The 26,869-nt window shown below is 38.2% G+C and overlaps 2 long non-coding RNA genes across 14 annotated transcripts; one reads left to right on the plus strand and one right to left on the minus strand.

Annotated features, from left to right (window-relative positions):
* Nucleotides 1-2,449: 2,449 nt before the first annotated feature.
* LOC146693322 (uncharacterized) lies at nt 2,450-23,999 on the minus strand. Of its 13 annotated transcripts, none has more exons than XR_014923950.1 (9): nt 23,914-23,999; nt 23,602-23,682; nt 21,593-21,773; nt 21,002-21,494; nt 20,356-20,517; nt 19,770-20,103; nt 19,466-19,627; nt 7,630-7,799; nt 2,450-4,778 (listed from the first exon to the last, which is right to left on the minus strand). It is a non-coding gene; the product is annotated as an uncharacterized LOC146693322 (long non-coding RNA). The 13 variants fall into 13 exon arrangements; XR_014923957.1 differs by having other exon boundaries at nt 21,002-21,226; nt 21,381-21,494; nt 23,602-23,999; XR_014923954.1 differs by having other exon boundaries at nt 19,770-19,889; nt 20,065-20,103; nt 23,602-23,999.
* Nucleotides 15,838-17,360, plus strand: LOC146693323 (uncharacterized). The gene is made up of 3 exons (XR_014923851.1): nt 15,838-15,961; nt 16,584-16,741; nt 17,169-17,360. It is a non-coding gene; the product is annotated as an uncharacterized LOC146693323 (long non-coding RNA).
* Nucleotides 24,000-26,869: the final 2,870 nt, after the last annotated feature.

A 26,869-nucleotide genomic window follows, 5' to 3' on the forward strand; every position in this document is an offset into this window, starting at 1 on the left:
ATCTGAATCTTCTATCAAAAGTTACAGCGATTTATATGAAGTTGTGCAAAAACGCTTTATTTCGCCAAGACAGTGCGTTTCTGACGATTACATGCATTTGAATGGGGAACTCGCACGACACAAAGTATGGGTTTTCATTACGTGAATAACTTGAAAATCTTAGCTCACACAGCTGCAAAACCTGTTTGCCCAGCACGGGGATATTGAATTCTATAAGATAAAGCCATAAATATGGATTTCTGAGTCTTCTATCAAAAGTTACAGCTGTCTTTATGAAGACCATGAAAAAGGCTTTATTTCACCACGTTAGTGCGTTTCTCGCTATTACATGTATTTGAATGGAGTTCTCGCCCGAAACAAAGTATAGGTTTTCATTATGTAACTTGAAAATCTTAGCTCAAATATCTGCAAAACCTGTTTGCATAGCACGGGGATATTGAATTCTATAAGATAAAGCCATGAATACGTATATCTGAATCTTCTATCAAAAGTTATACCGATTTATATGAAGTTGTGCAAAAACGCTTTATTTCGCCAAGACAGTGCGTTTCTCGCTATTACATGCATTTGAATGGGTAACTCGCCCGAAACAAACTATAGGGTTTCATTATGTGTATAACTTGAAAATCTTAGCTCACACAGCTGCAAAACCTGTTTGCCCTGCACGGGGATATTGAATTTTATAAGATAAAGCAATAAATATGCATTTCTGAGTCTTCTATCAAAAGTTACAGCTGTCTTTATGAAGACCATGAAAAAGGCTTTATTTCACCACGTTAGTGCGTTTCTCGCTATTACATGCATTTGAATGGAGTTCTCGCCCGAAACAAAGTATAGGTTTTCATTATGTAACTTGAAAATCTTAGCTCAAATAGCTGCAAAACCTGTTTGCATAGCACGGGGATATTGAATTCTACAAGATAAAGCCATGAAAACGTATATCTGAATCTTATATCAAAAGTTACACCGATTTATATGAAGTTGTGCAAAAACGCTTTATTTTGCCAAGACAGTGCGTTTCTGACGATTACATGCATTTGAATGGGGAACTCGCACGAAACAAAGTATAGGTTTTCATTATGTGAATAACTTGAAAATCTTAGCTCAAATAGCTGCAAAACTTGTTTGCCCAGCACGGGGATATTGAATTCTATAAGATAAAGCCATGAATACGTATATCTGAATCTTCTATCAAAAGTTACACCGATTTATATGAAGTTGTGCAAAACCTATTTCGCCAAGACAGTGCGTTTCTGACGATTACATGCATTTGAATGGGGAACTCGCACGAAACAAAGTATAGGTTTTCATTATGTGAATAACTTGAAAATCTTAGCTCAAACAGCTGCAAAACCTTTTTGTCCAGCACTGCGAAATTGAATTCTATAAAATGAAGCCATAAACATGTGTGTCTGAGTCGTCTATCAAAAGTTACACCGCTTTATATGAAGTTGTGCAAAAACGCTTTATTTCGCCAAGACAGTGCGTTTCTGACGATTACATGCATTTGAATGGGGAACTCGCACGAAACAAAGTATAGGTTTTCATTATGTGAATAACTTGAAAATCTTAGCTCACACAGCTGCATAACCTATTTGCCCATCACGGGGATATTGAATTCTATAAGATAAAGCCATCAATATGTATTTCTGAGTCTTCTATCAAAAGTTACAGCTGTCTTTATGAAGACCATGAAAAAGGCTTTATTTCACCACGTTAGTGCGTTTCTCGCTATTACATGCATTTGAATGGAGTTCTCGCCCGACACAAAGTATAGGTTTTCATTATGTAACTTGAAAATCTTAGCTCAAATAGCTGCAAAACCTGTTTGCATAGCACGGGGATATTGAATTCTATAAGATAAAGCCATAAATATGTATTTCTGAGTCTTCTATCAAAAATTACAGCTGTCTTTATGAAGACCATGAAAAACGCTTTATTTCACCACGTTAGAGCGTTTCTTGCTATTACATGCATTTGAATGGAGTTCTCGCCCGAAACAAAGTATAGGTTTTCATTATGTGAATAACTTGGAAATCTTAGCTCAAACAGCTGCAAAACCTTTTTGCCCAGCACGGGGATATTGAATTCTATAAGAAAAAGCCATGAATACGTATATCTGAATCTTCTATCAAAAATTACACCGATTTATATGAAGTTGTGCAAAAACGCTTTATTTCGCCAAGACAGTGCGTTTCTGACGATTACATGCATTTGAATGGGGAACCCGCACGACACAAAGTATGGGTTTTCATTATGTGAATAACTTGAAAATCTTAGCTCAAACAGCTGCAAAACCTGTTTGCCCTGCACGGGGATATTGAATTCTATAAGATAAAGCCATGAATATGTATTTCTGAGTCTTCTATCAAAAGTTACAGCTGTCTTTATGTTAAAGATATTCTATTTTAACAAGTACTCAGATGCAATGAAATATCAGTCAGACAGAGCAGTTTTAAACGTGCACGGGTGAGAGACTCAGGGAGAGACTCACACACCTCCTTGGTGCAGTCTGGCTTTATTTATACACATCATGAAGCATACAAAAAAGGAAATATCATCCTTATCTTGTCAAGAACGCAGGTGTGGTTTCTCAAAAACTTTGTGTTTTCTACAAGGTTGTTTCTTACTCTTGGGTGGCGTTTTCCTGTTGCTGAAAATTAATGTGAAGGCAAAGAGTGACAATGTGAAGGCAAAAGAGTGATTATGTGAAAGCAAACAGTTTCCGTTATAAAGTTGGGAGCCAGCAATTAAAATATACAGCTGGTTGAGTACAGAAGAGAAATATAAACACTCTTAGTTGATTATTATTTGAATAATAAAACCTTTAAAAACAAAAATACTCTCCTGTTGTTTAGATTTCTCACATGACAGTACTGTTATTTTTGTCAGTTCATAACCTCTTGTCTAAACATTTTCGGTTTGAACGTCATAAAACAGTCCTGTGTTCAATTAAACTAAACATTACTGTATGGATCATCTTTCAAAATTTCTTCCATTTGAGACGTCATCACATAAGCATTGATAGAAGTTGTCACCATGTTTGATACCATTTTCTTCAGACAGGGTACTACACATGTTGTGAAAACACATAACAGTAAAAGCAAAAATGCAATTCCAACAAGTCCTTTAATCAGTAGGGACTTCCATGAACCACCTAGTAACCATGTCAACCAATCATCAGTGCTTGTGACATAGTCTTGTTGTTCAGCATCTTTAATCTTTCTCAAGGTGTTCAAAGCGTCGGTCATGTTTTGTGAGTGTATGTTGTCTGGGATGTATGGACAACATGTGGTGTCAAACAATACACACAAACCTCCTTTTTCAGCTAGAATCATGTCTAGTGCGACTCTGTGTTGCATCACTACAATGCGTATTGCGTCGATTTCTTCATTTTGCGCTTTGTTGATCTTCATTGAAGCATTTAGGAACAGTCCAAATCGATAGTCAAGTGTCTCGATCCTCAGCATGTTTTTCCCAGCTCCTACCCAAGGGAACAAGGAGTGGAGGACTTTCTGACCATCCATAGTTTGAAGTTCTTGGGCACATCTGATCCATAGATTGGGTCATGTGGCATTACTTCAGCGACTTCAGCAACTTCACGTTTTGCTCTTGACGTGTGTGTCTCTGCTGTGATCTTGAAGGTGTGGTCTGAAATTAGTACTGGTGCACACAGACTGGTGGAGTTCGGTGGGAGCATGAAGTAGGTTTTAGGCCCGCAGGCCCAAGCGGCTCCCTGGACCCAGAAAGTTCCATTTTTGAAGGTGTTTATTCCTTTGGATTGGGTCAGGTCAAGTGTCTGTGTGCAGTTGCGGTTTCGTCCAAGTTTCCTGTTTCCATCAGAGAAGTTGAAACACATTGGGTGCTGTATGTCCGGCGGCAAAACTATGGCGAATGATTTGTTTTTTGTGTTGTTGGCTTTGACGTTTACCCAATGTTTTTCGTTGCAGGTGTAGTTCCAGTTCGTCAGATTGTAGGCACAAGGGGTTGTCTGTTCAATTAGGATCCGTCGTTGTGAAAGTGGTTTCGTGACACGTTTGACGTCTGTGTCACTACACCATGGAATTAGGTCTTCTTTCTTTGTGCTTTGACCTTTTAGGGTCAGTCCTGTTGCCATCAAATCTCTGCGTGTGCCAGTTGTTGCTTTGTTGAACACACACATCGCTTCGTCAAGTTCAGGTGCCTTTCCATATATTGTTGCGTGTACGGCTGTTGTTGGCATATGTGAACACACATAGCATTCCGTGCTGTTGTCGGTGCGTGTTCTATCATACACATATCTATACCACGCGTTGTTCATCCATGGGTGGTTATGGTCTTGGTTCAGGTCACGCAGATGCGAATTGTCATGTGTCCATCTTTTTTGCAGGTGGTGTTGTTTATTTCCTCTCATCTGGGTGAGTGTTAGTAGGCTCACTAGGAGCGCAATGCTGGCCACTAGGAGGACAAGTGTCTTCATGATGACCAGGCACACCTAGACCTCTGGTGAGTAGACTATTGGCGAGAAGTAAAAAAAAAAGGGCGGGATATACCCAATCAGCCCTTCCCTTCACCAATAGATCACCTAGAAGCCAGGGGAGCCGGCGTCTAAGCGTCTGGATTGTCACTCACTTTTTTACAGTGGCTTTGGTGGATCCAAGATGGTCTTTCTGCTATTTTGCAGGCGGTGGGTGTGGTAAGTAGGACTTGGTATGGGCCCTCCCACCTTGGTGAACTCCAATTCTTTCTCTGGAGTACTTTGATCAGGATCCAATCACCTGGTTGTAACCTGCAAGACACTGGAAAGATATTACTCGGCAGTTTGTTGTATAACACAATCTCTTTATTTTCAAACAGCTTAGTCATCCATTCTGCTAGGGTAGTTTCCCTTATTGATTTGTTAATAGGCTCACTAGTGATTGGCAATGGAAACGCTCTCCCGTGGATGATTTCAAAAGGTATAAGTTTCTGAGAACCTTGTGTTATTCTCATCCACATTTTTACTAGGCCAATGCACTCGGGCCATTTTGAAAATACATCTATAATTACTAGAGCATATTTCGATGCTTGGCATTCGTTAAGTTCAATGAAATCCATGTGGATTGTATGGAAAACTAGCCTCTCTTAGGTCTTAAGTTTCCTTGTGAGTTGTGTTGTTTTTTTTGTTTTGTTTTTTTTTGACAGAATAGTTTGTAAGAACATGCGTTCTTACAAATTATTCGCTAAAGTTTCAAAATTTATAGTGTGTATTGTATTGTTTATCTATACTATATCTCCCTCCTGTTGACACAGGTGTTTACCTCATGTGTCACTACAACCGCTGTCCTGTGTAATGACTCTGTTAATATAGGTTTTCCATCACAGACCATTAAGTCATCTTTCAGTTTACTCCACATTTCAGCCACTTGTTTTGTTCAGTGATTGTTGCAGCTTGTTGTTCGGTTTTTAGTACATCAAGTGGTATTTGTAGGCAGTAGTTGGTTTCTAGTAGCTCTGCCGATTGTTTGCAGCCTGTTTTGCTGCTTGTTCTGCAAAATTATTTCCTTTTGTGACAATATAATTGTCTTTTTGATGTGCTCCACATGTGCACAGTGCCAATTGTTTTGGCAAGGTGATCACTTCCAGCAAGATTTTTTTTTTCTTCTCTATAGATGGAACATTACATTCTCACTTGAGGCATTTTTAGATAATTTCTAGTTTTTCAAAGAATTCACACATCTCACACATCTTACATATTTTAAACAAGTATTGTCACAAATTTGTTTCCAAATCAACAAAATAAAATAATCAAACAAAACCGAAAACATACATGAGTCAGGACCCAAAAAGAAAAATGCTGCTACTGAAACAGAGCAGACATGTGAGGGAAAACTGAGCTCACAGACAGCTGCATGTGCTGGCTTTTATGCAGCTTCTGCTCTAAAAACAAATAAATAAAAAATAAAAGAAAATGTGTAACATGCTCATCAACTTAGCGGTGTCCACATATTTAATTCAGCTTCACAATCCTGTAACTTTAGCTGTTGTCTACAGGGTTTGGCTTATTAGTTGTTACTATAGATGTGCTCTATATCTCAGTAATATTTTATCCAGGTTTTCAAGCATGTCAAGTGCCTCTATGCACCTAAGTAGTTTAGATATTTCCTTTATTTTCTTCATCTCCTATGTCATTATACTGAGTTTGAGCAAACCTTAAGCTTGATGCAGACTACTTCATAACAATTGTCCATCTCACATCATACTGACTAGGTTACTTCTTATTATTATCATCTTTTTCTTTCCATATAATAACAACAGTATATTACAACATTTTATCAGTGTATATAAAAGTGTATATTACTATACTACTACTGAGCCAATTTAATAGTTGGGATCATCTTACTCAGCAAACAGATAACTTAGAATTCATCCAATCTGTACAAATTTGCTTCTTCTCTGAACAGGTTTGTGCCTACTTTTTAGACTGGTCTTCTGTTTGCCTCATCTCAGATCCAACCTTCGGTCACTTTCATTCTTTCTGTTGCATGTCTAACCAAGCAATTTATTATTATATATTTTATATTTTATTTTGTGTCCATCAAGGGCTTCGGGTGATCTGCAGCTTCACCTTTTCCCAAGCTGGAGACATTTACCTTTTCACACACTTTCCTTGGCTGACCAATGACACAGCCTTAATGTACCTTATGCATCTCTCTATTTTATTTAAAAGGTTTTCGTGTGAATTATTTCCTTTTATTTATTTTATACATTCTGGGCATGAACGTCTTGCCAACTATGTTTCATTGTTAATATAAGTTTACAGGTTGTTATCCTTCCTATTATTAGTTTCAATACATTAAAAATAAGTTCTAATGTAATTTTGTCTTTATTTATTTTATTTTTGTACTTCTTATATTTATATCTATTCGTTGAGGTCTGTTTCCAACCTTTTTAAACTACTTTGATCTCTAGTTTTCACTTAATAAGGGTTTTATCAGTCACTGCAGTTTGTCCGGCGCCTGGACATTTTTTCTCTAGCCACTGCTCGTCAGCAGTGAGTTTTGTTGATTTATTACCCATTTTTCTTTCTTATTATTTTTATTAGCTCATAGATATATTTACGTTTACACACACACATACACACCCGTGATGCTTTCTCTGGCACGAGGAATGGGAGAGGCTATTGACACGGCCTTCTACTTTCAAGCTAGCCTTGAAAGCGGTGTCAATTTTATGTGATGAAACACAACCTTTTCCCGTTCCACCAGAACTCGAGCAACCAACGGTAAACAATTCGGTGGAGTAGTTCAGCCTCCTTAATGTGCTGTAAAATCAACTTACTCCACCAACAAAACAGTAAAACAACAGATCATACGCGTAATGAGTATTGTTCTGGGCAACACTGTGTCTTTCTACATTGCTCCGAGCCCTTTTTCAGGCGAGCTGCGTAACTCTCTACCAGTCCTTTTTCAGACGAGACTGTTATACTATCCTGTCGTATTTTGACATAAAGCTTGCTCCAAGCCCTTTTTCAGGCGAGCTGCGTAACTTTTCTACCAGTCCTTTTTCAGACGAGACTGTTACTAAGCTGTCATATTTTGACGGGAAACTATTTTATGTACAGACCACAGGTTGCCTCAGTCGTTTTGCGCAAGATGTGAGTGAGTTCACCTGAGTTATTGTGTGGTTGCTTTGGTTTCCTTCATCAACCCCTGAAGTCGTGGACCTCTTATAAGAACGCTGGCCAAAACCCGAACGTCACGTCTCTGGACTTTATCCTCTGCCTGGAGAGGAGTTGACAGCGTGGGCTTCTCACGACGTCAGGACTTGATGAAGGTTTCCTATTGGAGCATTGAAAAAATATCAATGTCCACTCCGGCTCAGAAGGACCAATTAAATGTTAAAGATATTCTATTTTAACAAGTACTCAGATGCAATGAAATATCACTCAGACACTAAGAGCAGTTTTAAACGTGCACGGGTGAGAGACTCAGGGAGAGACTCACACACCTTCTTGGTGCAGTCTGGCTTTATTTATACACATCATGAAGCATACAAAAAAGGAAATATCATCCTTATCTTGTCAAGAACGCAGGTGTGGTTTCTCAAAAACTTTGTGTTTTCTACAAGGTTGTTTCTTACTCTTGGGTGGCGTTTTCCTGTTGCTGAAAATTAATGTGAAGGCAAAGAGTGACAATGTGAAGGCAAAAGAGTGATTATGTGAAAGCAAACCGTTTCCGTTATAAAGTAGGGAGCCAGCAATTAAAATATACAGCTGGTTGAGTACAGAAGAGAAATATAAACACTCTTAGTTGATTATTATATGAATAATAAAACCTTTAAAAAAGACAATACTCTGACACTTTATGAAGACCATGAAAAAGGCTTTATTTCACCACGTTAGTGCGTTTCTAGCTATTACATGCATTTGAATGGAGTTCTCTCACGAAACAAAGTAGAGGTTTTCATTATGTGAATAACTTGAAAATCTTAGCACATATAGCTGCAAAACCTGTTTGCATAGCACGGGGATATTGAATTCTATAAGATAAAGCCATGAATACGTATATCTGAATCTTCTATCAAAAGTTACACCGATTTATATGAAGTTGTGCAAAAACGCTTTATTTCACCACGTTAGTGCGTTTCTCGCTATTACATGCATTTGAATGGAGTTCTCGCCCGACACAAAGTATAGCTTTTCATTATGTGAATAACTTGAAAATCTTAGCTCAAATAGCTGCAAAACCTGTTTGACCAGCACGGGGATATTGAATTCTATAAGATAAAGCCATGAATACGTATATCTGAATCTTCTATCAAAAGTTACACCAATTTATATGAAGTTGTGCAAAAACGCTTTATTTCGCCAAGACAGTGCGTTTCTGACGATTACATGCATTTGAATGGGGAACTCGCACGAAACAAAGTATAGGTTTTCATTATGTGAATAACTTGAAAATCTTAGCTCAAACAGCTGCAAAACCTGTTTGACCAGCACGGGGATATTGAATTCTATAAGATAAAGCCATGAATATGTATTTCTGAGTCTTCTATCAAAAGTTACAGCTGTCTTTATGAAGACCATGAAAAAGGCTTTATTTCACCACGTTAGTGCGTTTCTCGCTATTACATGCATTTGAATGGAGTTCTCGCCCGACACAAAGTATAGGTTTTCATTATGTGAATAACTTGAAAATCTTAGCTCAAACAGCTGCAAAACCTTTTTGCCCAGCACGGGGAAATTTAATTCTATAAGATGAAGCCATAAACATGTGTGTCTGAGTCGTCAATCAAAAGTTACACCGCTTTATATGAAGTTGTGCAAAAACGCTTTATTTCGCCAAGACAGTGCGTTTCTGACGATTACATGTATTTGAATGGGGAACTCGCACGAAACAAAGTATAGGTTTTCATTATGTGAATAACTTGAAAATCTTAGCTCAAACAGCTGCAAAACCTTTTTGCCCAGTACGGGGATATTGAATTCTATAAGATAAAGCCATGAATATGTATTTCTGAGTCTTCTATCAAAAGTTACAGCTGTCTTTATGAAGACCACGAAAAAGGCTTTATTTCACCACGTTAGTGCGTTTCTCGCTATTACATGCATTTAAATGGAGTTCTCGCCCGACACAAAGTATAGGTTTTCATTATGTAACTTGAAAATCTTAGCTCAAATAGCTGCAAAACCTGTTTGCCCAGCACGGGGATATTGAATTCTATATGATAAAGCCATAAATATGTATTTCTGAGTCTTCTATCAAAAGTTACAGCTGTCTTTATGAAGACCATGAAAAAGGCTTTATTTCACCACGTTAGTGCGTTTCTCGCTATTACATGCATTTGAATGGAGTTCTCGCCCATCACAAAGTATAGGTTTTCATTATGTGTATAACTTGAAAATCTTAGCTCAAACAGCTGCAAAACCTGTTTGCCCAGCACGGGGATATTGAATTCTATATGATAAAGCCATAAATATGTATTTCTGAGTCTTCTATCAAAAGTTACAGCTGTCTTTATGAAGACCATGAAAAACGCATTATTTCACCACGTTAGAGCGTTTCTCGCTATTACATGCATTTGAATGGGGAACTCGCACGAAACAAAGTATAGGTTTTCATTATGTGAATAACTTGAAAATCTTAGCTCAAACAGCTGCAAAACCTGTTTGCCCAGCACGGGGATATTGAATTCTATAAGATAAAGCCATGAATACGTATATCTGAATCTTCTATCAAAAGTTACACCGATTTATATGAAGTTGTGCAAAAACGCTTTATTTCGCCAAGACAGTGCGTTTCTGACGATTACATGCATTTGAATGGGGAACTCGCACGAAACAAAGTATAGGTTTTCATTATGTGAATAACTTGAAAATCTTAGCTCAAACAGCTGCAAAACCTTTTTGCCCAGCACGGGGATATTGAATTCTATAAGATAAAGCCATAAATATGTATTTCTGAGTCTTCTATCAAAAGTTACAGCTGTCTTTATGAAGACCATGAAAAAGGCTTTATTTCACCACGTTAGTGCGTTTCTCGCTATTACATGCATTTGAATGGAGTTCTCGCCCATCACAAAGTATAGGTTTTCATTATGTGTATAACTTGAAAATCTTAGCTCAAACAGCTGCAAAACCTGTTTGCCCAGCACGGGGATATTGAATTCTATAAGATAAAGCCATAAATATGTATTTCTGAGTCTTCTATCAAAAGTTACAGCTGTCTTTATGAAGACCATGAAAAAGGCTTTATTTCACCACGTTAGTGCGTTTCTCGCTATTACATGCATTTGAATGGAGTTCTCGCCCGACACAAAGTATAGGTTTTCATTATGTAACTTGAAAATCTTAGCTCAAATAGCTGCAAAACCTGTTTGCATAGCACGGGGATATTGAATTCTATAAGATAAAGCCATGAATACGTATATCTGAATCTTCTATCAAAAGTTACACCGATTTATATGAAGTTGTGCAAAAACGCTTTATTTCGCCAAGACAGTGCGTTTCTGACGATTACATGCATTTGAATGGGTAACTCGCACGAAACAAAGTATAGGTTTTCATTATGTGAATAACTTGAAAATCTTAGCTCAAACAGCTGCAAAACCTGTTTGCCCAGCACGGGGATATTGAATTCTATAAGATAAAGCCATAAATATGTATTTCTGAGTCTTCTATCAAAAGTTACAGCTGTCTTTATGAAGACCATGAAAAAGGCTTTATTTCACCACGTTAGTGCGTTTCTCGCTATTACATGCATTTAAATGGAGTTCTCGCCCGACACAAAGTATAGGTTTTCATTATGTGAATAACTTGAAAATCTTAGCTCAAACAGCTGCAAAACCTGTTTGCCCAGCACGGGGATATTGAATTCTATAAGATAAAGCCATAAATATGTATTTCTGAGTCTTCTATCAAAAGTTACAGCTGTCTTTATGAAGACCATGAAAAAGGCTTTATTTCACCACGTTAGTGCGTTTCTCGCTATTACATGCATTTAAATGGAGTTCTCGCCCGACACAAAGTATAGGTTTTCATTATGTGAATAACTTGAAAATCTTAGCTCAAACAGCTGCAAAACCTGTTTGCCCAGCACGGGGATATTGAATTCTATAAGATAAAGCCATAAATATGTATTTCTGAGTCTTCTATCAAAAGTTACAGCTGTCTTTATGAAGACCATGAAAAAGGCTTTATTTCACCACGTTAGTGCGTTTCTCGCTATTACATGCATTTGAATGGAGTTCTCGCCCATCACAAAGTATAGGTTTTCATTATGTGTATAACTTGAAAATCTTAGCTCAAACAGCTGCAAAACCTTTTTGCCCAGCACGGGGATATTGAATTCTATATGATAAAGCCATAAATATGTATTTCTGAGTCTTCTATCAAAAGTTACAGCTGTCTTTATGAAGACCATGAAAAAGGCTTTAATTCACCACGTTAGAGCGTTTCTCGCTATTACATGCATTTGAATGGGGAACTCGCACGAAACAAAGTATAGGTTTTCATTATGTGAATAACTTGAAAATCTTAGCTCAAACAGCTGCAAAACCTGTTTGCATAGCACGGGGATATTGAATTCTATAAGATAAAGCCATGAATACGTATATCTGAATCTTCTATCAAAAGTTACACCGATTTATATGAAGTTGTGCAAAAACGCTTTATTTCGCCAAGACAGTGCGTTTCTGACGATTACATGTATTTGAATGAGGAACTCGCACGAAACAAAGTATAGGTTTTCATTATGTGAATAACTTGAAAATCTTAGCTCAAACAGCTGCAAAACCTTTTTGCCCAGTACGGGGATATTGAATTCTATAAGATAAAGCCATGAATATGTATTTCTGAGTCTTCTATCAAAAGTTACAGCTGTCTTTATGAAGACCATGAAAAAGGCTTTATTTCACCACGTTAGTGCGTTTCTCGCTATTACATGCATTTGAATGGAGTTCTCGCCCGACACAAAGTATAGGTTTTCATTATGTGAATAACTTGAAAATCTTAGCTCAAATAGCTGCAAAACCTGTTTGCATAGCACGGGGATATTGAATTCTATAAGATAAAGCCATGAATACGTATATCTGAATCTTCTATCAAAAGTTACACCGATTTATATGAAGTTGTGCAAAAACGCTTTATTTCGCCAAGACAGTGCGTTTCTGACGATTACATGCATTTGAATGGGGAACTCGCACGAAACAAAGTATAGGTTTTCATTATGTGAATAACTTGAAAATCTTAGCTCAAACAGCTGCAAAACCTTTTTGCCCAGCACGGGGATATTGAATTCTATAAGATAAAGCCATAAATATGTATTTCTGAGTCTTCTATCAAAAGTTACAGCTGTCTTTATGAAGACCATGAAAAAGGCTTTATTTCACCACGTTAGTGCGTTTCTCGCTATTACATGCATTTGAATGGAGTTCTCGCCCATCACAAAGTATTGGTTTTCATTATGTGTATAACTTGAAAATCTTAGCTCAAACAGCTGCAAAACCTTTTTGCCCAGCACGGGGATATTGAATTCTATAAGATAAAGCCATAAATATGTATTTCTGAGTCTTCTATCAAAAGTTACAGCTGTCTTTATGAAGACCATGAAAAAGGCTTTATTTCACCACGTTAGAGCGTTTCTCGCTATTACATGCATTTGAATGGGGAACTCGCACGAAACAAAGTATAGGTTTTCATTATGTGAATAACTTGAAAATCTTAGCTCAAACAGCTGCAAAACCTTTTTGCCCAGTACGGGGATATTGAATTCTATAAGATGAAGCCATGAATATGTATTTCTGAGTCTTCTATCAAAAGTTACAGCTGTCTTTATGAAGACCATGAAAAACGCTTTATTTCACCACGTTACTGCGTTTCTCGCTATTACATGCATTTGAATGGAGTTCTCGCCCGACACAAAGTATAGGTTTTCATTATGTGAATAACTTGAAAATCTTAGCTCAAATAGCTGCAAAACCTGTTTGCATAGCACGGGGATATTGAATTCTATAAGATAAAGCCATGAATACGTATATCTGAATCTTCTATCAAAAGTTACACCAATTTATATGAAGTTGTGCAAAAACGCTTTATTTCGCCAAGACAGTGCGTTTCTGACGATTACATGCATTTGAATGGAGTTCTCGCCCAACACAAAGTATAGGTTTTCATTATGTGTATAACTTGAAAATCTTAGCTCAAACAGCTGCAAAACCTGTTTTCCCAGCACGGGGATATTGAATCCTATATGATAAAGCCATAAATATGTATTTCTGAGTCTTCTATCAAAAGTTACAGCTGTCTTTATGAAGACCATGAAAAAGGCTTTATTTCACCACGTTAGTGCGTTTCTCGCTATTACATGCATTTGAATGGAGTTCTTGCCCATCACAAAGTATAGGTTTTCATTATGTGTATAACTTGAAAATCTTAGCTCAAACAGCTGCAAAACCTTTTTGCCCAGCACGGGGATATTGAATTCTATATGATAAAGCCATAAATATGTATTTCTGAGTCTTCTATCAAAAGTTACAGCTGTCTTTATGAAGACCATGAAAAACGCTTTATTTCACCACGTTAGAGCGTTTCTCGCTATTACATGCATTTGAATGGGGAACTCGCACGAAACAAAGTATAGGTTTTCATTATGTGAATAACTTGAAAATCTTAGCTCAAACAGCTGCAAAACCTTTTTGCCCAGCACGGGGAAATTGAATTCTATAAGATGAAGCCATAAACATGTGTGTCTGAGTCGTCTATCAAAAGTTACACCGATTTATATGAAGTTGTGCAAAAACGCTTTATTTCGCCAAGACAGTGCGTTTCTGACGATTACATGCATTTGAATGGAGTTCTCGCCCGACACAAAGTATAGGTTTTCATTATGTGAATATCTTGAAAATCTTAGCTCAAACAGCTACAAAACCTGTTTGCCCAGCACGGGGATATTGAATTCTATAAGATAAAGCCATGAATACGTATATCTGAATCTTCTATCAAAAGTTACACCGATTTATATGAAGTTGTGCAAAAACGCTTTATTTCGCCAAGACAGTGCGTTTCTGACGATTACATGCATTTGAATGGGGAACTCGCACGAAACAAAGTATAGGTTTTCATTATGTGAATAACTTGAAAATCTTAGCTCACACAGCTGCAAAACCTTTTTGCCCAGCACGGGGATACTGAATTCTATAAGATAAAGCCATAAATATGTATTTCTGAGTCTTCTATCAAAAGTTACAGCTGTCTTTATGAAGACCATGAAAAACGCTTTATTTCACCACGTTAGTGCGTTTCTCGCTATTACATGCATTTGAATGGAGTTCTCGCCCGACACAAAGTATAGGTTTTCATTATGTGAATAACTTGGAAATCTTAGCTCAAACAGCTGCAAAACCTGTTTCCCCAGCACGGGGATATTGAATTCTATAAGATAAAGCCATGAATACGTATATCTGAATCTTCTATCAAAAGTTACACCGATTTATATGAAGTTGTGTAAAAACGCTTTATTTCGCCAAGACAGTTGAATGGGGAACTCGCACGAAACAAAGTATAGGTTTTAATTTGTGAATAACTTGAAAATCTTAGCTCAAACATCTGCAAAACCTATTTCCTCAGCACTGAGATGCTGAATTGTATAAGGCAAAGCCATAAATATATATGTGTGTGTGATTCTTCTATCAACAGTTACAGCTATCTTCTTGAAGTTGATACTGGCCCAGGGTCAGTGTAAAATACAATCCTAGCTGTGTGAACAAAGCTTGGCTCCTTTAATCCTGCATGACAAACCTCAGGATGCAGGTTATTATTGCTCTTTCCTGCTGGCACACCTGAGAGTCAGCTAGAAACTTACAGTGACGTGGACATCATGCAAAGACTGCCAGACTCTGTAATATTGTGAATGATCAGTGACTCAAGTTAACACTAAACTTTAAACAGTACCTCTGTGTCTCTGTGTGCTGAACATTTAGGATTGAGTCTGCATTGACTTTATTTATTGAGACTTTAATGTGTTAAAAGCAGGTTGAAGACGGCTCAGAAACATTTGAAGATTAAAATTTAGCATTATAGCTTCTGGTGGTTTGTAAAGCCTCTACTCAGCTGTAGTTTTTGTTATTAATTTATGTTTGTTGTTGTTTAACACAGATTTCAGAAGAACAAATATGCTTAATAGTTTAACTAGATTTCATCTGTCAGTGTGGGACTGCTGAGTCACCTGAAGAACTCATTTCATTCATTCTCCACATGATGTTCATTTACAGAAATGTTTCACAGGAACTGATTCCTCCCAAAAGGGTGAACTAGTGTGTTTCCATAGATTATCTCTGTATGAATGTACTTTTAAATGAAGGCAAGTGTCTGTCCTTTTTTGTTCCTCAGTTACAGTACGTGATATCTTGATATCAGGCGGTCAACACTGGGGGAAGACAAGAAGCAGACGTACTTCCAAGAGGGAGCTGCAGTGAGGACACAGCCAGGTCACTGAGGTCAGAGGTCAGAATCTGAAACAGCTCAGGTTTATATTTTAGGGGTTATAAAAAATCTAAATGTATTTATGAAGAAACCTTTAAATAATAGTCATAATTATGATTATTATAAGAAATATCAAACATTTAAGTGGATTTTCTGTTACACATATTGTGTTAGCCCTGCAAGGTATCTCAAGGTATCTAATCAAAATGTAAGTAATAATTATAAAATGGGAAAGCAGAAATAAGTGTGACATAAATGTAAATGTGTGAGCTGACATAGAGGACAGCTACATGTAGTCTGAAAAACCTTTGTTGTCAAGTTTGCAGGTATATCAGCACGAGACATTCTTACATAGAAGAGTCTGTTAAAGTCTCTAACTCAGCGAAGCATTATTGGTCCCATCTGTTTGGATAAATATAGTAAGTTAATGTATGTCCATTTATTGACACATTTTCTTAAGTGCTTATCCAGTTCAGGATCACAGTGGAGCTGCAGCTGGATATGTTCACTAAATAAACCTTACAAAAGTTAACAATAAACCTGCATCCATGTACGTTGTTGTCCACAGGATGAGAAAATCAAACTGGAACACTGTGGAACATGTTAATAAATGTTTGTGTGTTTATGCCTGTGTCTTTCACAGGAGGCGCTGGAAGGTTTCCCTAATAGTTCCTGGTGAATCAAAGCAGAACCATAAAGGTTGCTGGACTGCATGATGGCCTTACCCCTGAGCCGTCATCCTGTTAAAGGAGGAACCAGTTAGAAGCTGTTTTCAAAGTAGCTGAGCAGATTTCATCTCAAGTAAGCGATTAACTGTTTGTTCATCTGTTCTGCCACTTAAAGAGCATTTAAGGACGTCTTTCGAGTGTCCAGCTGAATTAATTCTACTGGCTCTCATGGTCATTTGTTATTATAGACATATTTTTCATGTTCATCCAGCTATTTAGTAAATTCTATCTATTTAGTAATATCCGTCAGCTATAAAATGTAATATAAATATAAAAAATATCTAAATATCTCCTGCACTTTATATTTTAATGATGTAAGTCTGTTATCGTGTTATATTAGCATTCCTCACATATCAGTGAGATGCTGTACAGTACAATCTTACTGACGCAGCAGAGGGATAACGACGGCTATTCAACATCGTTACACGACACATTCAAGCTGCATGACACAGACAAAGTGACTAAATCATCTTTTTTGTGGTTTATTGTCTTCAAACCAGCAGACAAAGCCAATTGCAGAAGATGTCGGAGAAGAACTTCAGGCCGTGGACTGAAAATATATTTTTTTCTTGTTATCAAAAGACATTTGGAGTGGCAGCTTCTGCAACTGGTTGCACTAAAGTAAAGCTTACAGTCTAAGAAACCACAGTGTTGATATTCAGCACAAAGAGAAAAGCTCACTTGTTTGAATTTATTTACAATCATAGTTTTATAAATTCTGACTGTAAACATCTTTTACAGCTTTGATATTGTTTGACACTAGATATCAGGTTTAATTTAAAGGTTTCTGTGTCCCAATGAGCCATTTACACTGACCAGTGTTTCACTTTAACTGTAACACATTCATTATTTAGTTCCAACATTTCTAAGAGAAATAACTGAATGTAAAAAATGGCAGCCCTCAGGCCAGGTTTAATTGATAGAGATATATGCATGCATTGTGAAATTTATGTAGCCCATATAATTGTTATTCACCTAATCATGGCATACCCACCCCTTCCTCCCTAGTTAACTGCAACCCAAAAGAACTAGTGGGGCTATTTACACACTCACAACCAGTGTGGGGTAAAAAGAGCCACCAAAATGCTGTCAGCCACAGATGTGCTAGAAGAGTTAGAAACTCTACTTATGGAGAAACTTTCTAAGTCTAACAGGGGACAGGAACTCCTGCCCAAATAACATGATATAACCCCACATACAGCCCAGCCATAAAATGAACCAAGTCATTTAATTAAAGACAGCATGGGACCAAATGCATGTAACCAGCCTGCACCAACCTGGCATTTCTTCCTCCTGAATTAAATGAATGAATGGATGAAAGTTAAATGACTACAAACCTAAAGCCACTAGTTCCCACACTGGAGCTCCCTGACACTGTGTGTTAACCGTATTTAGCTTGAATCAACAGTTGTAACAGGCTAAGCCACTTGAAACACTGCATTGAATTTGTTCCTGTCTTAATGATTTCAGCTGACTGGTTTCAACTCAGATGTTCTGCTTTGTCCTTTCAGTAGATCAAATCAGCTCGTGCTGCTTCTGCTTCCAATTTAATGGCAAGAAGAAGAAGAAGAATGCTTCAGTGAAGTGGCGTTCATGGTCTCAGTGAACAGTCACGGTCACACACTGCATGTGGTTTTAAAAGCAACATGTCTGTTCAGTACAACGATCGAGATGTGTAATATTAGTGCAGCTACGGTTTGTTCTTGAACATCAGTTCTGTTTTCTACTTTGATCACTTAGACCAAAAAAGTGTTGTTTTCAGATTCTTTCTTTTAAATCTCATTTTTTATTACAATTAGTTTCACATAAATGTTAGTGTTTCCTTTATGATCTTTTAATGCTTACACTACACTGTACACATTAGAGACATTTCTGTTACCTGTTTCTGTTGACTCAGAGTTGTGAAATGTTCTTTTATTTAATGCACAATATGAAGTTCATAATTTTCTTACAAATAAAACTCTAATGACAAACATGAACAGCTGTGCTTATTTCTGAGACATGAGTTTTTGAATGTGTTCATATTTACACAGTGTGCATTTGTATGCTGAAACTGTAATGGTGAACCTGAGGTGATGGTCAACAGAAGGCAAATATATATCAATATAAAACAATATTGAAGTAATGTCTTTACCCCCTGCAGAGTGTGGACGCTGTGCACTCAATCACCTTATTCACTGTAGTAAACATGCACCGCTAGCTCACGTGACTGACTGTCTACATGGTTACATCGTATATTATTAGCTATGTAAACAGCTTCCATAGATACCGCCATAGCTCTCTGCAGCTGTAACACTTTCACACTTTGCAAATCATTTCACGATTTTGATAGTTATGAAGACAGAATATGTTTTTAAGGTAAAGCTAGGCGGTTGCTATGGTGGTTGCTGTGGACTTGGCTGGACCGCGTCCGATTCCTGTTATTAGCTGTCCGCCGTAGGAAGGCTGCATTCCATTTACAAGTAGTGACATTCTGCCGCAACTCGAACTCAAACCCCACTTTGTTCTTTAATTATAGGCCTTTTATAGCCGTTCATGACACGCACACACACACATAAAGCACTTTGCCTCACCATGAGAATGGAACTTTACCTAAGCTAACCTTTAAAATATCTGATAAAGGATAGAAAAATGAAGCAACCAGAGATTTAATGATGAAGACTCTGGGTTCTGTAGTGACCTGAATGACTCTTTGCATACAATTTATTGAAGAGGACTTTAGAATGCACTTTACATTTAGACTGTTGCTGTTTAATTTTTTACATTGTTGCGGTGTTATGTCATGAATAAGGTTCACCTGCTGGGGGTTTGATGGATCAGATCATCATAATCAATGGGTCCTGAGGTGGGCGGGACTGTCTCTGGTGATGTCACCATGAAGGAACAGCATCTGGCACGTGTTGCTGAAACATCCCAGTACACTGGTGTAGTTTCCTCTCCAGCTGTTTGACATTTGACACTTCAACATTAAGGGGAAGAAGAAGAAACAGTGTTAGGTCAGGTGACCACATGGTTTCTAAAGTAACTGACAGGAAGTAACCAGGCCGTTAGAAATGGATGGCATGTGTTTAGAGTTACTGGAGTTGGGTAACTCTACTTACCAAAAGCAGAAGCACACAGATGACAGATCAGATGCTGAATGCTGCAGGAACATGCTCGTGCGGTGGTCATTCAGTGCTGCTCCGGCAGGTTAGACAGTCCAAAACTGATATGCTGCCCATCTGAGAGTTTGAAAACACACATGCAAAGATTTATTTTGTATTACAGTCAAAGTTGGATGTTCATTTTTGTCCTTTAAAAATGTTTGTGTATTTGAAAGCACTAACATTTAAGGATGACTTGGATCGTCTCCTTTAAAGGGGAGACAAGTGTATCCACTGATCTACGTCACTTTACCTGGATGATGACTCCTCTCCCCCTCACTCAGAAACACTCCTAATATAACCAAGCAAATAAATAATATTGAAGATTTACTTACATCATTACAAAAACATCAAAAACATCTCCCTTTGATTCTATTTCTCCATTCCTGCTGAACATCAGGCAACAAATATCTCAATAAATCACAGTAAAATGTAAAGCACATGTTTTCTCTGCTTTGTCTAACCTCAGCAGAGCCTCTGTCAAGAAAAACATATATGTAAGCATAAAACAAATATACATTTCATAACACGTCACTGGACAAACCTCGGTCAGTTGATTTCCTCTGTGCAGTGCAGATGAACATCAGTCAGCAAGTCAAGGTGGTGAGATGGACTGGTGTCCTTTGTGACTCTGCTGGTTCTTCTGAGGAAACACCACCGTCTCTCCACACCGTCACCATCTGTGAGCACAAACTGCTGCTCTGCTCTGCCAGCATGTAGGAAATCACATATCACACACACAGGGGTGAAGAAACATTAGAGCTCAACTTTGGATACTTTAGATCTAAACAGATCAAAGTCGCTCTTAGCTTCAACAATCAGTGAATAGACAAACAATGATACCATACTGATTCTGTATGAATACAATATGGTATTTTCAATACAGGTGTCAAATTAATTCATTAAAACTAATACAGATATATGTATATATATATATTTTTTTGATAAATTCGTTTGCTAAATTATAAGAATTTTTTTTTTTCATTTAACAATTGCAACTGAAAGAAATTAAATATTGAACAAAAATATTTTGTCACATTCTGAGCATGCTCAGCATGCTGAAAGACTTGAAGTTGCTACAGATTTTAAGAAGTGATAATTATAGGGAAAAAACTTCTTTTTCATCTGTTTAATCAAACATTTGATGCCTTAGATGTCTCAGTCTATAGCGTTCTGCAACTACAACTAACCTGAGGCTTGGATTTGGCTGCAGGTGCCCCTGTACATCCTTCTCAGCAGCACACATGTGGGTACCATTTAATCACACTTCTTCCTGAGCTTTGCTTCATCACAAGACCAAAGGTGGCATCCCGTGTCACGGTCATATCATCATCCAGAAGAAACATTTGAAGAAACATCATGGAGAAGAAACATTTACGCGCCTCCTGGTTTTGTTTTCTGATCCTGCAAAAAGACTGAGGACAACAAAGCCCAGAGAACACGAGATACACAATATCCAACATTCAGACTCAACAGCCTCCATAAATGAAGAGCACCAGGTTGGTTCAGTTATAGTAGATATGAGCATACTTCACATTACTGGGTATGAATAATAATCAAGAGACAAACTTTAAAGATGCAGAGCATGATGTCCCATCATCAGACTGTAAACAAACATCCACCAGGCTTCTTTGCTGGCAAAATTGATGATTCTCCTATCAGGGATCAGTAGAGTGTATTAACCTGTGGTATAAGCAGCAGTCACTGAAATATTACTGTTTCAGATAAGAAATCTAGCACATAAAAGCCAGGGTGGGAGGGATCTCTGCAAACTGACTTACCTCTGCAAGTGTGAAGCTCAACAAAAATCTGACTCTCCAGTCACAGACAAACAAAAACTCCAGCTGGGAGATAGAAAATGCTGTCTGGGTCTTGCTGGATGTTGCTGGTCAGAGTCCACACATTAGCAGAGTGCTTCTTGGTCCCACTGACCCATATGGACAGTGACTGTGGAGAACTGTTCTGGAAAACAGAAAAGAGAATTAAAATAACAAAAAGCCAAAGAGGATTTCCACAAAGACTCTCTTGGAATCAGCAATCAAAAAATCACTGGTTCATATTTCAATTAAATATGAACAGGTTCCTTAAATGTACATTCAGATCTGATTTAATTTAATTTCCTTCACACAGCACATTCGTCCAGGCTGACAGGTAAACATAGAATTAATCTCAGGTAACATGACTCATAGTAGAGATTCAGTAAGAAAGATTGTTAGCTCTAATATTATTACCACACAATCGAGGGACACACCAACAGCTCAGATTTCTAGAACTATTTAAACAAATGTCTTCTGAATATTCAATTCAGGTTCACAGTGGGTGGGTGGGGGGGGGGGGGGGGGGGGGGTGTCATGGAATTTTTAAAATAAAGTCTGCAACACAGAAAGAGCTGTGATCATGCTATTTATTACTGCGCACAGGAGAGCAAACACACATCAAACATCACAGTTCAGTCATGTCAGCTCTGCCACTTCACGTGTCTCGCTATGAAACCTAACGGATCAATGGTTTTGTGCCCTTGGCGTTATCAGCACCTGTAAAGGGAGTTGTTTTCTCAAACTGCTGAAGTAAGTTCATCTAGTTTTAGAAACTTTCATTGAACAGTCTATAACAGTGTCACAACTAAGCATATGCGTAAGCACTTAAATGCTTTAAATGAGAATAACATAAAATTTCTATTACAGTAGTCATAGGTAGAGCACACCTGGACAGGTCACCAGTCTGTTAGAGGACTAACACAGATGCAGCCTGACTCAATCCTAAATGTTCAGCACACAGAGACCCAGAGGTACCGTTTAAAGTTTAGTGTTAACTTGAGTCACTGATCAGTCACTGATCTTGAGTCACTTAAGCTTAATTTATAACAGTATTTATAACAGTATTATAACAGTATATAACAGTATTTATAACAGTATGTTTGCACTGAAGCACCGCAGCAATTTCCTAATGTTGTAAACCCGCTCAACATTTGGCAATAAAATCCTTTCTGATTCTGATTCTGATTTGCAGTATTACAGAGTCTGGCAGTCTTTGCATGATGTCCACGTCACTGTACGTTTCTAGCTGACTCTCAGGTGTGACAGGTGTGCCAGCAGGAAAGAGTAATAATAGCCTGCATTCTGAGGTTTTTCATGCAGGATTAAAGGAGGCTTTGTTCACACAGCTAGGATTGTATTTTACACTGACCCTGGGTCAGTATAAGTATCATACAGTTTAAACGAAGCACTGAAACTTGCACATATTTATTACAGATGCACTGAAGCTAATCGAGATATTTGCTGTCAGTCTGTGGCTGCGATTAATAATAATAATATAGTAATGGATTGGATTTATATAGCGCTTTTCAAGGCACCCAAAGCGCTTTACAATACCACTATTCATTCACTCTCACATTCATACACTGGTGGAGGCAGCTAAAGTTGTAGCCACAGCTGCCCTGGGGCAGACTGACAGAAGCGAGGCTGCCATATCTCGCCATCGGCCCCTCTGATTAAACACTTTACTGGAAACTTTATTAACTAGTAACTTCATCAGTCATGACAGAAACTAATATTTCTGTGCTAACATCGTTTAAAATGTAACAGCTTTACTCCAATATAAGCTAACGTTTACACCGTAACTTTAAGCTAGCACCATAAAGACGGTAAAACACGTAATAACATCTACAAATGCATCTTAAAGCTGTTATATTAGCACTCGGTGTATTACTAACATAACCACATTAACATTATTGACACTCGCTGACTTTTAATAGTCATTCTATAAATGCTGTCCGTTTAAACGGTATTACCTGTAAACACTGCTGTATCCACCGGATTGCAGCCAGAGTGGATTCTGGAGTCTTCCCACGCTCCTGTTAGTGGTCCTCCATCTGGATGGATGATAACAACCTTCTGAACAATCTAGCAGGAGATGGTCAATATCTATGGGACTGATTTGTGCTAATAACGCCCATTGTATGGACTGATAACAGCCGAAGCGGGTGAATAAAGTCACCCAGTCGCTAGCTGTGCCATTACCCAGCATACACCAGCACAATATTAGGCACAGCACCACCATAGACATTTTCAGTGGTTTTGAATGCAGGACATGGTTATCTTACCTTGTAAAATGCATGACAATAAAACAGCTAACCACCATAAAATGGTATTGTGTGTGTATGTATGTGCATGTGTGTGTGTGTGTGTGTGTGTGTGAGAGAGAGAGAGAGAGAGGGGGGGGGGGGGGGGGGGGAGATCAAAGGCGTGCGTTTATGTTTTTTCTTGATCAAGAGTGTGCCTCCTCTCTCTTATTGGATGTATGGTATAGCATGTTTATTCAGGTGCACCTTTGAAGTCTATGAGAATACTTTGCAGCCTGGTCTGAGTGGTCATTTCTGCACAGACACAATGAAGCGTGCACTCAGTTTAGAGGAGGCTGTTGCTGCAGTTTTGCACTCTCCACAAGCAGTGGAGATACTTCTGACAGCGAAGAAGAATTTTTGCCAGGCACCGAGGAGCTTTGCAGCTCATGTGCGGAGGAGGAGAAGGAGAAGGAGGAAGAAGAGCAGGAGGAAGAGACAAGGCTGGAGGATGGCCAGTGGAGATCTAAAAATGGAGAAATCATGTGGCAACCCACACACGAAGAGGTCCTGCCATTTTTTCCTCCCCCCATTTTAACCCCAGGACCAACCCATTATGCAATTCGTATAGGATCAGCAGACCTGTGAGCACTTTCCATCTTTTTTTGCAGAGGACATTATGCAGCTAATCCTGCATTTCACCAACCTTTGAGCAAATTAATCGGGCAGTAAGATTCGATGATCGTCTCTCCCGTCCAGGTCGCTACAGGTGGGGGCAAGGCTGTGGTTTCCTACATCCCCAAGCAAAGAAAAAAGGTTGTCTTATTGAGCACCAGGCACAAGTCCAGGACTCTGGGAAGAGAAAGCCCCACATCATCCTGGATTATAACAAATGCAAAGGGACTGTGGATTATCTGGACCAGGTAAGCACAATTATAAGTCACTTATTTGCCAAATTGTTTACCGTTTCTCATTGTTATAACTGATAAAGTCAGATAATGTGATTATAATAGTTTTGATATGAGATGATAGTTTTAGACTATGATAGTTTTGATAGTTACAGTAGGGGGGGGGGGGGGGGGGGGGGGGGTCCAGTTTGACGCCCACAGGCAGGAAGAATCTCTTGCTTATGGCTGTATAAATCTGTTCATGTCAACTGATCATTTCTTTTTGTTTTGCAGGTTTGTGGCAACTACTCCTGCCGTAGGAGGACACGTAGGTGGCCCATGTGTCTGTTCTACCACATGATCGAGGTAAGCTGCTATAATGCTTTCATTCAAGACAGCTGTAACTTTTGATAGAAGACGCATATACACATATTTATGGCTTTATCTTAGAGAATTCTATGTCCCCGTGTTGAGCAAACAGGTTTTGCAGCTGTTTGATCTAAGATTTCCAAGTTATTCACAAAATGAATACCTATACTTTGTTTCGTGCGACAACTCCATTCAAATGCATGTAATAGTCAGAAACGCACTGTCTTGGCGAAATAAAGCGTTTACAACTTCATGAAGACAGCTCTAACTTTTGATAGGAGACTCAGATATGCATATTTATGGCTTTATCTTATACAATTCAGCATCTCCGTGCTGGGCAAACAGGTTTTGCAGCTGTGTGAGCTACGATCTTCCAGTTATTGAAAAAATGAAAACCTATACTTTGTTTCGTGCGAGAACTCCATTCAAATGCATGTAATAGTCAGAAACGAACTATCTTTGAAAAATAAAGCCTTTTTGTACAACTTCATATAAATAGCTGTAACTTTTGATAGGAAACTCAGATATGCGTATTCATGGCTTTATCTTATAGAACTCAAGGTCCCCGTGCTGGGAAAACAGGTTTTGCAGCTGTTTTAGCTAAGATTTCCAAGTTATTCACATAATGAAACCCTATAGTTTGTTTCGGTCGAGTTCCCCATTCAAATGCATGTAATAGTCAGAAACGCACTGTCTTGGCGAAAGAAAGCGTTTTTGCACAACTTCATATAAATAGCTGTAACTTTTGATAGAAGACTCAGACAAACATGTTTATGGCTTTATCTTATAGAACTCAAGGTCCCCGTGCTGGGAAAACAGGATTTGCAGCTGTTGGAGCTAAGATTTTCAAGTTATACACATAATGAAAACCTATAATTTGTTTCGGTCGAGTTCCCCATTCAAATGCATGTAACAGTGAGAAACGCACGGTCTTGGCGAAAGAAAGCGTTTTTGTACAACTTCATATAAATAGCTGTAACTTTTGATAGAAGACTCAGACAAACATGTTTATGGCTTTATCTTATAGAACTCAAGGTCCCCGTGCTGGGAAAACAGGTTTTGCAGCTGTTTGAGCTAAGATTTCCAAGTTATACACATAATGAAACCCTATACTTTGTTTCGGTCGAGTTCCCCATTCAAATGCATGTAACAGTGAGAAACGCACTGTCTTGGCGAAAGAAAGCGTTTTTGTACAACTTCATATAAATAGCTGTAACTTTTGATAGAAGACTCAGACAAACATGTTTATGGCTTTATCTTATAGAACTCAAGGTCCCCGTGCTGGGAAAACAGGTTTTGCAGCTGTTGGAGCTAAGATTTTCAAGTTATACACATAATGAAAACCTATACTTTGTTTCGGTCGAGTTCCCCATTCAAATGCATGTAACAGTGAGAAACGCACTGTCTTGGCGAAAGAAAGCGTTTTTGCACAACTTCATATAAATAGCTGTAACTTTTGATAGGAAACTCAGATATGCGTATTCATGGCTTTATCTTATAGAACTCAAGGTCCCCGTGCTGGGAAAACAGGTTTTGCAGCTGTTTGAGCTAAGATTTCCAAGTTATTCACATAATGAAAACCTATACTTTGTTTCGGTCGAGTTCCCCATTCAAATGCATGTAACAGTGAGAAACGCACTGTCTTGGCGAAAGAAAGCGTTTTTGCACAACTTCATATAAATAGCTGTAACTTTTGATAGGAAACTCAGATATGCGTATTCATGGCTTTATCTTATAGAACT

Source organism: Copadichromis virginalis, linkage group LG14, assembly GCF_057382275.1.
Source record: "Copadichromis virginalis isolate Kocher_CV1m ecotype Utaka linkage group LG14, C_Virginalis_male_GT1.1, whole genome shotgun sequence".
In the NCBI taxonomy this organism is placed as follows: domain Eukaryota; kingdom Metazoa; phylum Chordata; class Actinopteri; order Cichliformes; family Cichlidae; genus Copadichromis; species Copadichromis virginalis.